Raw genomic sequence first — 15516 nt, 5'->3', positions numbered from 1 at the left:
GATCCACGAAATACAGATGTAACTCTGTGAGATGAATTAACAGAACACTAAGCAGTTTCTCAGAAAGCTTCTTTGCAGATTTCATCTGAGGATATTTGCTTTTTCACCATAGCCCTCTATGGGCTTCCAAATATCACTTTGCCAATTCTACAAGAACTGTCTTAGAAGCGACAGGCTTCTTGAGGGGAAAGCTGTAACTCTGTGAGATGATTTCACATAACACAAAGAATTTTCTCAGAAAACTTCTTTCTCTTTGTTATCGGAAGATATTTCCTTTGGCCCTATTGTCTTCAAAGGCATCCGAAATTCCTGTTCTCAGATTCCACAGAAAAAAGGCTAGCAAAGAGATCCACGAAATACAGATGTAACTCTGTGAGATGAATTAACAGAACACTGAGCAGTTTCTCAGAAAGCTTCTTTCCAGATTTCATCTGAGGATATTTCCTTTTTCACCATAGCCCTCTTGGGCTTCCAAGTATCACTTTGCCAATTCCACAAGAAGTGTCTTAGCGTAAGGCTTCTTGAGGGAATAGCTGTATCTCTGTGAGTTGATTTCAAAGAACGCCAAGAAGTTTCTCAGGAAGCTTCTTTCTCTTTGTTATCGGAAGATATTTCCTTTGGCCCTATAGTCTTCAAAGGGATCCGAAATATCTGTTCTCAGATTCCACAGAAATAAGGCTAGCAATGAGATCCACGAAATACAGATGTAACACTGTGAGATGAATTAACAGAACACTAAGCAGTTTCTCATAAAGCTTCTTTCCAGATTTCATCTGTGGATATTTCCTTTTTCACCATAGCCCACTAAGGGCTTCCAAATATCGCTTTGCCAATTCCACAAGAACTGTCTTAGCGAAAGGCTTCTTGAGGAGAAAGCTGTAACTCTGTTAGATGATTTTACAGAACACAAAGAAGTTTCTCAGAAAGCTTCTTTCTCTTTGTTATCGGAGGATATTTCCTTTGGCCCTATAGTCTTCAAAGGGATCCGAATTATCTTTCTCAGATTCCACAGAAATAAGGCTACCAAAGAGATCCACGAAATACAGATGTAACTCTGAGAGATGAATTAACAGTACACTAAGCAGTTTCTCAGAAAGCTTCTTTCCAGATGTCATCTGAGGATATTTCCTTTTTCACCAGAGCCCTCTATGGGCTTCCAAATATCACTTTGCCAATTCCACAAGAACTGTCATAGCGAAAGGCTTCTTGAGGGGAAAGCTGTAACTCTGTGAGATGATTTCACTGAACACAAAGAAGTTTCTCAGAAAGCTTCTTTCTCTATGTTATCGGAGTATATTTCCTTTGGCCCTATAGTCTTCAAAGGGATCTGAAACATCTGTTCTCAGATTCCACAGATATAAGGTAAGCAAAGAGATCCACGAAACACAGATGTAACTCGGTGGGATGAATTAACAGTACACTAAGCAGTTTCTCAGAAAGCTTCTTTCCAGATTTCATCTGAGGATATTTCCTTTTTCACCATAGCACTCTAAGGGCTTCCAAATATCACTTTGACAATTCCACAAGAACTGTCTTAGCGAAAGGCTTCTTGAGGGGAAAGCTGTACCTCTGTGAGATGATTTCACAGAACGCAAAGAAGTTTCTCAGAAAGCTTCTTTCTCTTTGTTTTCAGAGGGTATTTCCTTTGGCCCTATAGTCTTCAAAGTGATCCGAAATATCAGTTCTCAGATTCCACAGAAATAAGGCTGCAAAGAGATCCACGAAATACAGATGTAACTCTGTGAGATGAATTAACAGAAAACCAAGCAGTTTCTCAGAAAGCCTCTTTCCAGATTTCATCTGAGGATATTTCCTTTTTCATCATAGACCTCTATGGGCTTCCAAATATCACTTTGCCAATTCCACAAGAACGGTCTTAGCGAAAGGCTTCTTGAGGGGAAAGCTGTAACTCTGTGAGATGATTTCAAAGAAGGCCAAGAAGTTTCTCAGAAAGCTTCTTTCTCTTTGTTATCGGAGGATATTTCCTTTGGCCCTATAGTCTTCAAAGGGATCCGAAATATCTGTTCTGAGATTCCACAGAAATAAGGCTAGCAAAGAGATCCACGAAATACAGATGTAACTCTGTGAGATGAATTAACAGAACACTAAGAAGTTTCTCAGAAAACTTCTTTCCAGATTTCATCTGAGGATATTTCCTTTTTCACCATAGCCCTCTATGGGCTTCCAAATATCACTTTTCCCATTCCACAAGAACTATCTTAGCGAAAAGCTTCTTGAGGGGAAAGCTGTAACTCTGTGAGTTGATTTCACAGAACACAAAGAAGTTTCTCAGAAAGCTTCTTTCTCTTTGTAATCGGAGAATATTTCCTTTGGCCCTATAGTCTTCAAAGGGATCCGAAATATCTGTTCTCAGATTCCACAGAAATAAGGCTTGCAAAGAGATCCACGAAATACAGATGTAACTCTGTGAGATGAATTAACAGAACACTAAGCAGTTTCTCAGAAAGCTTCTTTCCAGATTTCAACTGAGGATATTTCCTTTTTCACCATAGCCCAATAGGGGCATCCAAATATCACTTTGCCAATTCAACAAGAACTGTCTTAGCGAAAGGCTTCTTGAGGGGAAAGCTGTAACTCTGTGAGATGATTTCACAGAACGCCAAGAAGTTTCTCACACAGCTTCTTTCTCTTTGTTATCGGAGGATATTTCCTTTGGCCCAATAGTCTTCAAAGGGATCCGAAATATCATTTCCCAGATTCCACAGAAAAAAGGCTAGCAAAGAGATCCACGAAATACAGATGTAACTCTGTGAGATGAATTAACAGAACACTAAGCAGTTTCTCAGAAAGCTTCTTTCCAGATTTCATGTGAGGATATTTCCTTTTTCACCAGAGCCCTCTATGGGCTTCCAAATATCACTTTGCCAATTCCAGAAGAAGTGTCTTAGCGTAAGGCTTCCTGAGGGGAACGCTGTAAATCTGTGAGTAGATTTCACAGAACACAAAGAAGTTTCTCAGGAAGCTTCTTTCTCTTTGTAATCGGAGGATATTTCCTTTGGCCCTGTAGTCTTCAAAGGGATCCGAAACATCTGTTCTCAGATTCCACAGAAATAAGTTAAGCAAAGAGATCCACGAAATACAGATGTAACTCTGTGAGATGAATTAACAGAACACTAAGCAGTTTCTCAGAAAGCTTCTTTCCAGATTTCATCTGAGGATATTTCCTTTTTCATCAGAGCCCTCTATGGGCTTCCAAATATCACTTTGCCAATTCCACAAGAAGTATCTTAGCGTAAGGCTTCTTGAGGGGAACGCTGTAACTCTGTGAGTTGATTTCTCAGAACACAAAGAAGTTTCTCAGAAAGCTTCTTTCTCTTTGTTATCGGAGGATATTTCCTTTGGCCCTATAGTCTTCAAAGGGATCCGAAATATCTGTTCTCAGATTCCACAGAAATAAGGCTAGCAAAGAGATCCACGAAATACAGATGTAACTCTGTGAGATGAATTCACAGAACACTAAGCAGTTTCTCAGAAAGCTTCTTTCCAGATTTCATCTGAGGATATTTCCTTTTTCACCATATCTCTCTATGGGCTTCCAAATATCACTTTGCCAATTCCACAAGAACTGTCTTAGCGAAAGGCTTCTTGAGGGGAAAGCTGTAACTCTGTGAGATGATTTCAAAGAAGGCCAAGAAGTTTCTCAGAAAGCTTCTTTCTCTTTGTTATCGGAGGATATTTCCTTTGGCCCTATAGTCTTCAAAGGGATCCGAAATATCTGTTCTCAGATTCCACAGAAATAAGGCTAGCAAAGAGATCCACGAAATACAGATGTAACTCTGTGAGATGAATTAACAGAACACTAAGCAGTTTCTCAGAAAACTTCTTTGCAGATTTCATCTGAGGATATTTGCTTTTTCACCATAGCCCTCTATGGGCTTCCAAATATCACTTTGCCAATTCTACAAGAACTGTCTTAGAAACGACAGGCTTCTTGAGGGGAAAGCTGTAACTCTGTGAGATGATTTCACAGAACACAAAGAATTTTCTCAGAAAACTTCTTTCTCTTTGTTATCGGAAGATATTTCCTTTGGCCCTATTGTCTTCAAAGGCATCCGAAATTCCTGTTCTCAGATTCCACAGAAAAAAGGCTAGCAAAGAGATCCACGAAATACAGATGTAACTCTGTGAGATGAATTAACAGAACACTGAGCAGTTTCTCAGAAAGCTTCTTTCCAGATTTCATCTGAGGATATTTCCTTTTTCACCATAGCCCTCTTGGGCTTCCAAATATCACTTTGCCAATTCCACAAGAAGTGTCTTAGCGTAAGGCTTCTTGAGGGAAAAGCTGTATCTCTGTGAGTTGATTTCAAAGAACGCCAAGAAGTTTCTCAGGAAGCTTCTTTCTCTTTGTTATCGGAAGATATTTCCTTTGGCCCTATAGTCTTCAAAGGGATCCGAAATATCTGTTCTCAGATTCCACAGAAATAAGGCTAGCAAAGAGATCCACGAAATACAGATGTAACTCTGTGAAATGAATTAACAGAACACTAAGCAGTTTCTCAGAAAGCTTCTTTCCAGATTTCATCTGAGGATATTTCCTTTTTCACCATAGCCCTCTATGGGCTTCCAAATATCACTTTGCCAATTCCTCAAGAACTGTCATAACGAAAGGCTTCTTGAGGGGAAAGCTGTAACTCTGTGAGATGATTTCGCAGAACACAAAGATGTTTCTCACACAGCTTCTTTCTCTTTGTTATCGGAGGATATTTCCTTTGGCCCAATAGTCTTCAAAGGGATCCGAAATATCATTTCCCAGATTCCACAGAAAAAAGGCTAGCAAAGAGATCCACGAAATACAGATGTAACTCTGTGAGATGAATTAACAGAACACTAAGCAGTTTCTCAGAAAGCTTCTTTCCAGATTTCATGTGAGGATATTTCCTTTTTCACCAGAGCCCTCTATGGGCTTCCAAATATCACTTTGCCAATTCCAGAAGAAGTGTCTTAGCGTAAGGCTTCCTGAGGGGAACGCTGTAAATCTGTGAGTTGATTTCACAGAACACAAAGAAGTTTCTCAGGAAGCTTCTTTCTCTTTGTAATCGGAGGATATTTCCTTTGGCCCTGTAGTCTTCAAAGGGATCCGAAACATCTGTTCTCAGATTCCACAGAAATAAGGTAAGCAAAGAGATCCACGAAATACAGATGTAACTCTGTGAGATGAATTAACAGAACACTAAGCAGTTTCTCAGAAAGCTTCTTTCCAGATTTCATCTGAGGATATTTCCTTTTTCATCAGAGCCCTCTATGGGCTTCCAAATATCACTTTGCCAATTCCACAAGAAGTATCTTAGCGTAAGGCTTCTTGAGGGGAACGCTGTAACTCTGTGAGTTGATTTCACAGAACACAAAGAAGTTTCTCAGAAAGCTTCTTTCTCTTTGTTATCGGAGGATATTTCCTTTGGCCCTATAGTCTTCAAAGGGATCCGAAATATCTGTTCTCAGATTCCACAGAAATAAGGCTAGCAAAGAGATCCACGAAATACAGATGTAACTCTGTGAGATGAATTCACAGAACACTAAGCAGTTTCTCAGAAAGCTTCTTTCCAGATTTCATCTGAGGATATTTCCTTTTTCACCATATCTCTCTATGGGCTTCCAAATATCACTTTGCCAATTCCACAAGAACTGTCTTAGCGAAAGGCTTCTTGAGGGGAAAGCTGTAACTCTCTGAGATGATTTCACAGAACACAAAGAAGTTTCTCAGAAAGCTTCTTTCTCTTTGTTATCGGAGGATATTTCCTTTGGCCCTATAGTCTTCAAAGGGATCCGAAATATCTGTTCTCATATTCCACAGAAATAAGGCTAAGAAAGAGATCTACGAAATACAGATGTATCTCTGTGAGATGAATTAACAGAACACTAAGCAGTTTCTCAGAAAGCTTCTTTCCAGATTTCATCTGAGGATATTTCCTTTTTCACCATAGCCCTCTATGGGCTTCCAAATATCACTGTGCCATTCCACAAGAACTGTCTTAGCGAATGGCTTCTTGATGGGAAAACTGTAACTCTGTGAGATGACTTCACAGAACCCAAAGATGTTACTCAGAAAGCTTCTTTCTCTTTGTTATCGGAGGATATTTCCTTTGGCCCTATAGTCTTCAAAGTGATCTGAAATATCTGTTCTCAGATTCCACAGAAATAAGGCTAGCAAATAGATCCATGAAATACAGATGTAACTCTGTGAGATGAATTAACAGAACACTAAGCAGTTTCTCATAAAGCTTCTTTCCAGATTTCATCTGTGGATATTTCCTTTTTCACCATAGCCCACTAAGGGCTTCCAAATATCGCTTTGCCAATTCCACAAGAACTGTCTTAGCGAAAGGCTTCTTGAGGAGAAAGCTGTAACTCTGTTAGATGATTTTACAGAACACAAAGAAGTTTCTCAGAAAGCTTCTTTCTCTTTGTTATCGGAGGATATTTCCTTTGGCCCTATAGTCTTCAAAGGGATCCGAATTATCTGTTCTCAGATTCCACAGAAATAAGGCTACCAAAGAGATCCACGAAATACAGATGTAATTCTGAGAGATGAATTAACAGAACACTAAGCAGTTTCTCAGAAAGCTTCTTTCCAGATTTAATCTGAGGATATTTCCTTTTTTACCAGAGCCCTCTATGGGCTTCCAAATATCACTTTGCCAATTCCACAAGAACTGTCATAGCGAAAGGCTTCTTGAGGGGAAAGCTGTAACTCTGTGAGATGATTTCACTGAACACAAAGAAGTTTCTCAGAAAGCTTCTTTCTCTATGTTATCGGAGTATATTTCCTTTGGCCCTATAGTCTTCAAAGGGATCTGAAACATCTGTTCTCAGATTCCACAGATATAAGGTAAGCAAAGAGATCCACGAAATACAGATGTAACTCGGTGGGATGAATTAACAGTACACTAAGCAGTTTCTCAGAAAGCTTCTTTCCAGATTTCATCTGAGGATATTTCCTTTTTCACCATAGTACTCTAAGGGCTTCCAAATATCACTTTGCCAATTCCACAAGAACTGTCTTAGCGAAAGGCTTCTTGAGGGGAAAGCTGTACCTCTGTGAGATGATTTCACAGAACGCAAAGAAGTTTCTCAGAAAGCTTCTTTCTCTTTGTTATCAGAGGGTATTTCCTTTGGCCCTATAGTCTTCAAAGTGATCCGAAATATCAGTTCTCAGATTCCACAGAAATAAGGCTGCAAAGAGATCCACGAAATACAGATGTAACTCTGTGAGATGAATTAACAGAAAACCAAGCAGTTTCTCAGAAAGCCTCTTTCCAGATTTCATCTGAGGATATTTCCTTTTTTATCATAGACCTCTATGGGCTTCCAAATATCACTTTGCCAATTCCACAAGAACTGTCTTAGCGAAAGGCTTCTTGAGGGGAAAGCTGTAACTCTGTGAGATGATTTCAAAGAAGGCCAAGAAGTTTCTCAGAAAGCTTCTTTCTCTTTGTTATCGGAGGATATTTCCTTTGGCCCTATAGTCTTCAAAGGGATCTGAAATATCTGTTCTGAGATTCCACAGAAATAAGGCTAGCAAAGAGATCCACGAAATACAGATGTAACTCTGTGAGATGAATTAACAGAACACTAAGAAGTTTCTCAGAAAACTTCTTTCCAGATTTCATCTGAGGATATTTCCTTTTTCACCATAGCCCTCTATGGGCTTCCAAATATCACTTTTCCCATTCCACAAGAACTATCTTAGCGAAAAGCTTCTTGAGGGGAAAGCTGTAACTCTGTGAGTTGATTTCACAGAACACAAAGAAGTTTCTCAGAAAGCTTCTTTCTCTTTGTAATCGGAGAATATTTCCTTTGGCCCTATAGTCTTCAAAGGGATCCGAAATATCTGTTCTCAGATTCCACAGAAATAAGGCTTGCAAAGAGATCCACGAAATACAGATGTAACTCTGTGAGATGAATTAACAGAACACTAAGCAGTTTCTCAGAAAGCTTCTTTCCAGATTTCAACTGAGGATATTTCCTTTTTCACCATAGCCCAATAGGGGCATCCAAATATCACTTTGCCAATTCAACAAGAACTGTCTTAGCGAAAGGCTTCTTGAGGGGAAAGCTGTAACTCTGTGAGATGATTTCACAGAACGCCAAGAAGTTTCTCAGAAAGCTTCTTTCTCTTTGTTATCAGAGGGTATTTCCTTTGGCCCTATAGTCTTCAAAGGGATCCCAAATATCTGTTCTCAGATTCCACATAAATAAGGCTAGCAAAGAGATCCACGAAATACAGATGTAACTCTGTGAGATGAATTAACAGAACACCAAGCAGTTTCTCAGAAAGCTTCTTTCCAGATTTCAACTGAGGATATTTCCTTTTTCACCATAGCCCTCTATGGGCTTCCAAATATCACTTTGCCAATTCCACAAGAACTGTCTTAGCGAAAGGCTTCTTGAGGGGAAAGCTGTAACTCTGTGAGATGATTTCAAAGAAGGCCAAGAAGTTTCTCAGAAAGCTTCTTTCTCTTTGTTATCGGAGGATATTTCCTTTGGCCCTATAGTCTTCAAAGGGATCCGAAATATCTGTTCTCAGATTCCACAGAAATAAGGCTAGCAAAGAGATCCACGAAATACAGATGTAACTCTGTGAGATGAATTAACAGAACACTAAGCAGTTTCTCAGAAAACTTCTTTCCAGATTACATCTGAGGATATTTCCTTTTTCACCGTAACCCTCTATGGGCTTCCAAATATCACTTTTCCCATTCCACAAGAACTCTCTTAGCGAAAAGCTTCTTGAGGGGAAAGCTGTAACTCTGTGAGTTGATTTCACAGAACACAAAGAAGTTTCTCAGAAAGCTTCTTTCTCTTTGTAATCGGAGATTATTTCCTTTGGCCCTATAGTCTTCAAAGGGATCCGAAATATCTGTTCTCAGATTCCACAGAAATAAGGCTTGCAAAGAGATCCACGAAATACAGATGTAACTCTGTGAGATGAATTAACAGAATACTAAGCAGTTTCTCAGAAAGCTTCTTTCCAGATTTCAACTGAGGATATTTCCTTTTTCACCATAGCCCACTGGGGTCTTCCAAATATCACTTTGCCAATTCCACAAGAACTGTCTTAGCGAAAGGCTTCTTGAGGGGAAAGCTGTAACTCTGTGAGATGATTTCACATAACGCCAAGAAGTTTCTCAGAAAGCTTCTTTCTCTTTGTTAACGGAGGATATTTCCTTTGGCCCTATAGTCTTCAAAGGGATCCTAAATATCTGTTCTCAGATTCCACAGAAATAAGGCCAGCAAAGAGATCCACGAAATACAGATGTAACTCTGTGAGATGAATTAACAGAACACCAAGCAGTTTCTCAGAAAGCCTCTTTCCAGATTTCATCTGAGGATATTTCCTTTTTCACCATAGCCCTCTATGGGCTTCCAAATATCACTTTGCCATTTCCACAAGAACTGTCTTAGCGAAAGGCTTCTTGAGGGGAAAGCTGTAACTCTGTGAGATGATTTCACAGAACGCCAAGAAGTTTCTCAGAAAGCTTCTTTCTCTTTGTTATCGGAGGATATTTCCTTTGGCCCTATAATCTTCAAAGGGATCCGAAATATCTGTTCTCATATTCCACAGAATTAAGGCTAGCCAAGAGATTCACGAAATACAGATGTAACTCTGTGAGATGAATTAACAGAACACTAAGCAGTTTCTCAGATAACTTCTTTCCAGATTTCATCTGAGGATATTTCCTTTTTCACCATAGCCCTCTATGGGCTTCCAAATATCACTTTTCCAATTCTCAAGAACTGTCTTAGCGAATAGCTTCTTGAGGGGAAAGCTGTAACTCTGTGAGTTGATTTCACAGAACACAAAGAAGTTTCTCAGAAAGCTTCTTTCTCTTTGTAATAGGAGGATATTTCCTTTGGCCCTATAGTCTTCAAAGGGATCCGAAATATCTGTTCTCAGATTCCACAGAAATAAGGCTAGCAAAGGGATCCACGAAATACAGATGTAACTCTGTGAGATGAATTAACAGAACACTAAGCAGTTTCTCAGGAAGCTTCTTTCCAGATTTCATCTGAGTATATTTCCTTTTTCAACATAGCCCTCTATGGGATTCCAAATATCACTTTGCCAATTCCATAAGAACTGTCTTAGCGAAAGGCTTCTTGAGGGGAAAGCTGTAACTCTGTGAGATGATTTCACAGAACACAAAGAAGTTTCTCAGAAAGCTTCTTTCTCTTTGTTATTGGAGGATATTTTCTTTGGCCCTCTTGTCTTCAAAGGGATCCGAAATATCTGTTCTCAGATTCCACAGTAATAAGGCTAGCAAAGAGATCCACGAAACAAAGATGTAACTCTGTGATATGAATTAACAGAAAACCAAGCAGTTTCTCAGAAAGCTTCCTTCCAGATTTCATCTGAGGATATTTCCTTTTTCAAAATAGCCCTCTATGGGCTTCCAAATATCACATTGCCAATTCCAACAGAACTGTCTAAGCGAAAGGCTTCTTGAGAGGAAAGCTGTAACTCTGTGAGATGATTTCACAGAACACAAAAAATTTTCGCAGAAAGCTTCTTTCTCTTTGTTATCGGAGGATATTTCCTTCGGCCCTGTAGTCTTCAAAGGGATCCGAAATATCTGTTCTCAGATTCCACAGAAATAAGGTAAGCAAAGAGATCCACGAAATACAGATGTAACTCTGTGAGATGAATTAACAGAACACTAAGCAGTTTCTCAGAAAGCTTCTTTCCAGATTTCATCTGAGGATATTTCCTTTTTCAACATAGCCCTCTATGGGCTTCCAAATATCACTTTGCCAATTCCACAAGAACTGTCTTAGCGAAAGGCTTCTTGAGGGGAAAGCTGTAACTCTGTGAGATGATTTCACAGAACGCCAAGAAGTTTCTCAGAAAGCTTCTTTCTCTTTGTTATCGGAGGATATTTCTTTGGCCCTATAGTCTTCAAAGGGATCCGAAATATCTGTTCTCAGATTCCACAGAAATAAGGCTAGCAAAGAGATCCACGAAATACAGATGTAACTCTGTGAGATGAATTAACAGAACACTAAGCAGTTTCTCAGAAAGCTTCTTTGCAGATTTCATCTGAGGATATTTGCTTTTTCACCATAGCCCTCTATGGGCTTCCAAATATCACTTTGCCAATTCTACAAGAACTGTCTTAGAAGCGACAGGCTTCTTGAGGGGAAAGCTGTAACTCTGTGAGATGATTTCACATAACACAAAGAATTTTCTCAGAAAACTTCTTTCTCTTTGTTATCGGAAGATATTTCCTTTGGCCCTATTGTCTTCAAAGGCATCCGAAATTCCTGTTCTCAGATTCCACAGAAAAAAGGCTAGCAAAGAGATCCACGAAATACAGATGTAACTCTGTGAGATGAATTAACAGAACACTGAGCAGTTTCTCAGAAAGCTTCTTTCCAGATTTCATCTGAGGATATTTCCTTTTTCACCATAGCCCTCTTGGGCTTCCAAGTATCACTTTGCCAATTCCACAAGAAGTGTCTTAGCGTAAGGCTTCTTGAGGGAATAGCTGTATCTCTGTGAGTTGATTTCAAAGAACGCCAAGAAGTTTCTCAGGAAGCTTCTTTCTCTTTGTTATCGGAAGATATTTCCTTTGGCCCTATAGTCTTCAAAGGGATCCGAAATATCTGTTCTCAGATTCCACAGAAATAAGGCTAGCAATGAGATCCACGAAATACAGATGTAACACTGTGAGATGAATTAACAGAACACTAAGCAGTTTCTCATAAAGCTTCTTTCCAGATTTCATCTGTGGATATTTCCTTTTTCACCATAGCCCACTAAGGGCTTCCAAATATCGCTTTGCCAATTCCACAAGAACTGTCTTAGCGAAAGGCTTCTTGAGGAGAAAGCTGTAACTCTGTTAGATGATTTTACAGAACACAAAGAAGTTTCTCAGAAAGCTTCTTTCTCTTTGTTATCGGAGGATATTTCCTTTGGCCCTATAGTCTTCAAAGGGATCCGAATTATCTTTCTCAGATTCCACAGAAATAAGGCTACCAAAGAGATCCACGAAATACAGATGTAACTCTGAGAGATGAATTAACAGTACACTAAGCAGTTTCTCAGAAAGCTTCTTTCCAGATGTCATCTGAGGATATTTCCTTTTTCACCAGAGCCCTCTATGGGCTTCCAAATATCACTTTGCCAATTCCACAAGAACTGTCATAGCGAAAGGCTTCTTGAGGGGAAAGCTGTAACTCTGTGAGATGATTTCACTGAACACAAAGAAGTTTCTCAGAAAGCTTCTTTCTCTATGTTATCGGAGTATATTTCCTTTGGCCCTATAGTCTTCAAAGGGATCTGAAACATCTGTTCTCAGATTCCACAGATATAAGGTAAGCAAAGAGATCCACGAAATACAGATGTAACTCGGTGGGATGAATTAACAGTACACTAAGCAGTTTCTCAGAAAGCTTCTTTCCAGATTTCATCTGAGGATATTTCCTTTTTCACCATAGCACTCTAAGGGCTTCCAAATATCACTTTGACAATTCCACAAGAACTGTCTTAGCGAAAGGCTTCTTGAGGGGAAAGCTGTACCTCTGTGAGATGATTTCACAGAACGCAAAGAAGTTTCTCAGAAAGCTTCTTTCTCTTTGTTATCAGAGGGTATTTCCTTTGGCCCTATAGTCTTCAAAGTGATCCGAAATATCAGTTCTCAGATTCCACAGAAATAAGGCTGCAAAGAGATCCACGAAATACAGATGTAACTCTGTGAGAAGAATTAACAGAAAACCAAGCAGTTTCTCAGAAAGCCTCTTTCCAGATTTCATCTGAGGATATTTCCTTTTTCATCATAGACCTCTATGGGCTTCCAAATATCACTTTGCCAATTCCACAAGAACTGTCTTAGCGAAAGGCTTCTTGAGGGGAAAGCTGTAACTCTGTGAGATGATTTCAAAGAAGGCCAAGAAGTTTCTCAGAAAGCTTCTTTCTCTTTGTTATCGGAGGATATTTCCTTTGGCCCTATAGTCTTCAAAGGGATCCGAAATATCTGTTCTGAGATTTCACAGTAATAAGGCTAGCAAAGAGATCCACGAAATACAGATGTAACTCTGTGAGATGAATTAACAGAACACTAAGAAGTTTCTCAGAAAACTTCTTTCCAGATTTCATCTGAGGATATTTCCTTTTTCACCATAGCCCTCTATGGGCTTCCAAATATCACTTTTCCCATTCCACAAGAACTATCTTAGCGAAAAGCTTCTTGAGGGGAAAGCTGTAACTCTGTGAGTTGATTTCACAGAACACAAAGAAGTTTCTCAGAAAGCTTCTTTCTCTTTGTAATCGGAGAATATTTCCTTTGGCCCTATAGTCTTCAAAGGGATCCGAAATATCTGTTCTCAGATTCCACAGAAATAAGGCTAGCAAAGAGATCCACGAAATACAGATGTAACTCTGTGAGATGAATTAACAGAACACTAAGCAGTTTCTCAGAAAGCTTCTTTCCAGATTTCAACTGAGGATATTTCCTTTTTCACCATAGCCCAATAGGGGCATCCAAATATCACTTTGCCAATTCAACAAGAACTGTCTTAGCGAAAGGCTTCTTGAGGAGAAAGCTGTAACTCTGTGAGATGATTTCACAGAACGCCAAGAAGTTTCTCAGAAAGCTTCTTTCTCTTTGTTATCAGAGGGTATTTCCTTTGGCCCTATAGTCTTCAAAGGGATCCCAAATATCTGTTCTCAGATTCCACATAAATAAGGCTAGCAAAGAGATCCACGAAATACAGATGTAACTCTGTGAGATGAATTAACAGAACACCAAGCAGTTTCTCAGAAAGCTTCTTTCCAGATTTCAACTGAGGATATTTCCTTTTTCACCATAGCCCTCTATGGGCTTCCAAATATCACTTTGCCAATTCCACAAGAACTGTCTTAGCGAAAGGCTTCTTGAGGGGAAAGCTGTAACTCTGTGAGATGATTTCAAAGAAGGCCAAGAAGTTTCTCAGAAAGCTTCTTTCTCTTTGTTATCGGAGGATATTTCCTTTGGCCCTATAGTCTTCAAAGGGATCCGAAATATCTGTTCTCAGATTCCACAGAAATAAGGCTAGCAAAGAGATCCACGAAATACAGATGTAACTCTGTGAGATGAATTAACAGAACACTAAGCAGTTTCTCAGAAAACTTCTTTCCAGATTACATCTGAGGATATTTCCTTTTTCACCGTAACCCTCTATGGGCTTCCAAATATCACTTTTCCCATTCCAAAAGAACTCTCTTAGCGAAAAGCTTCTTGAGGGGAAAGCTGTAACTCTGTGAGTTGATTTCACAGAACACAAAGAAGTTTCTCAGAAAGCTTCTTTCTCTTTGTAATCGGAGATTATTTCCTTTGGCCCTATAGTCTTCAAAGGGATCCGAAATATCTGTTCTCAGATTCCACAGAAATAAGGCTTGCAAAGAGATCCACGAAATACAGATGTAACTCTGTGAGATGAATTAACAGAATACTAAGCAGTTTCTCAGAAAGCTTCTTTCCAGATTTCAACTGAGGATATTTCCTTTTTCACCATAGCCCACTGGGGTCTTCCAAATATCACTTTGCCAATTCCACAAGAACAGTCTTAGCGAAAGGCTTCTTGAGGGGAAAGCTGTAACTCTGTGAGATGATTTCACATAACGCCAAGAAGTTTCTCAGAAAGCTTCTTTCTCTTTGTTATCGGAGGATATTTCCTTTGGCCCTATATTCTTCAAAGGGATCCGAATTATCTGTTCTCAGATTCCACAGAAATAAGTCTACCAAAGAGATCCACGAAATACAGATGTAACTCTGAGAGATGAATTAACAGAACACTAAGCAGTTTCTCAGAAAGCTTCTTTCCAGATTTAATCTGAGGATATTTCCTTTTTCACCAGAGCCCTCTATGGGCTTCCAAATATCACTTTGCGAATTCCACAAGAACTGTCATAGCGAAAGGCTTCTTGAGGGGAAAGCTGTAACTCTGTGAGATGATTTCACTGAACACAAAGAAGTTTCTCAGAAAGCTTCTTTCTCTATGTTATCGGAGTATATTTCCTTTGGCCCTATAGTCTTCAAAGGGATCTGAAACATCTGTTCTCAGATTCCACAGATATAAGGTAAGCAAAGAGATCCACGAAATACAGATGTAACTCTGTGAGATGAATCAACAGAACACTAAGCAGTTTCTCAGAAAGCTTCTTTCCAGATTTCATCTGAGGATATTTCCTTTTTCACCAGAGCCCTCTATGGGCTTCCAAATATCACTTTGCCAATTCCACAAGAAGTATCTTAGCGTAAGGCTTCTTGAGGGAAACGCTGTAACTCTGTGAGTTGATTTCACAGAACACAAAGAAGTTTCTCAGAAAGCTTCTTTCTCTTTGTTATAGGAGGATATTTCCTTTGGCCCTATAGTCTTCAAAGGGATCCGAAATATCTGTACTCAGATTCCACAGAAATAAGGCTAGCAAAGAGATCCACGAAATACAGATGTAACTCTGTGAGATGAATTCACAGAACACTAAGCAGTTTCTCAGAAAGCTTCTTTCCAGATTTC

The sequence above is a fragment of the Macaca nemestrina genome, chromosome 15 (assembly GCF_043159975.1).
Source record: "Macaca nemestrina isolate mMacNem1 chromosome 15, mMacNem.hap1, whole genome shotgun sequence".
Lineage (NCBI taxonomy): Eukaryota > Metazoa > Chordata > Mammalia > Primates > Cercopithecidae > Macaca > Macaca nemestrina.
The sequence above is the reverse complement of the archived record's forward strand: the minus strand, read 5'-3'. Positions refer to the sequence as shown.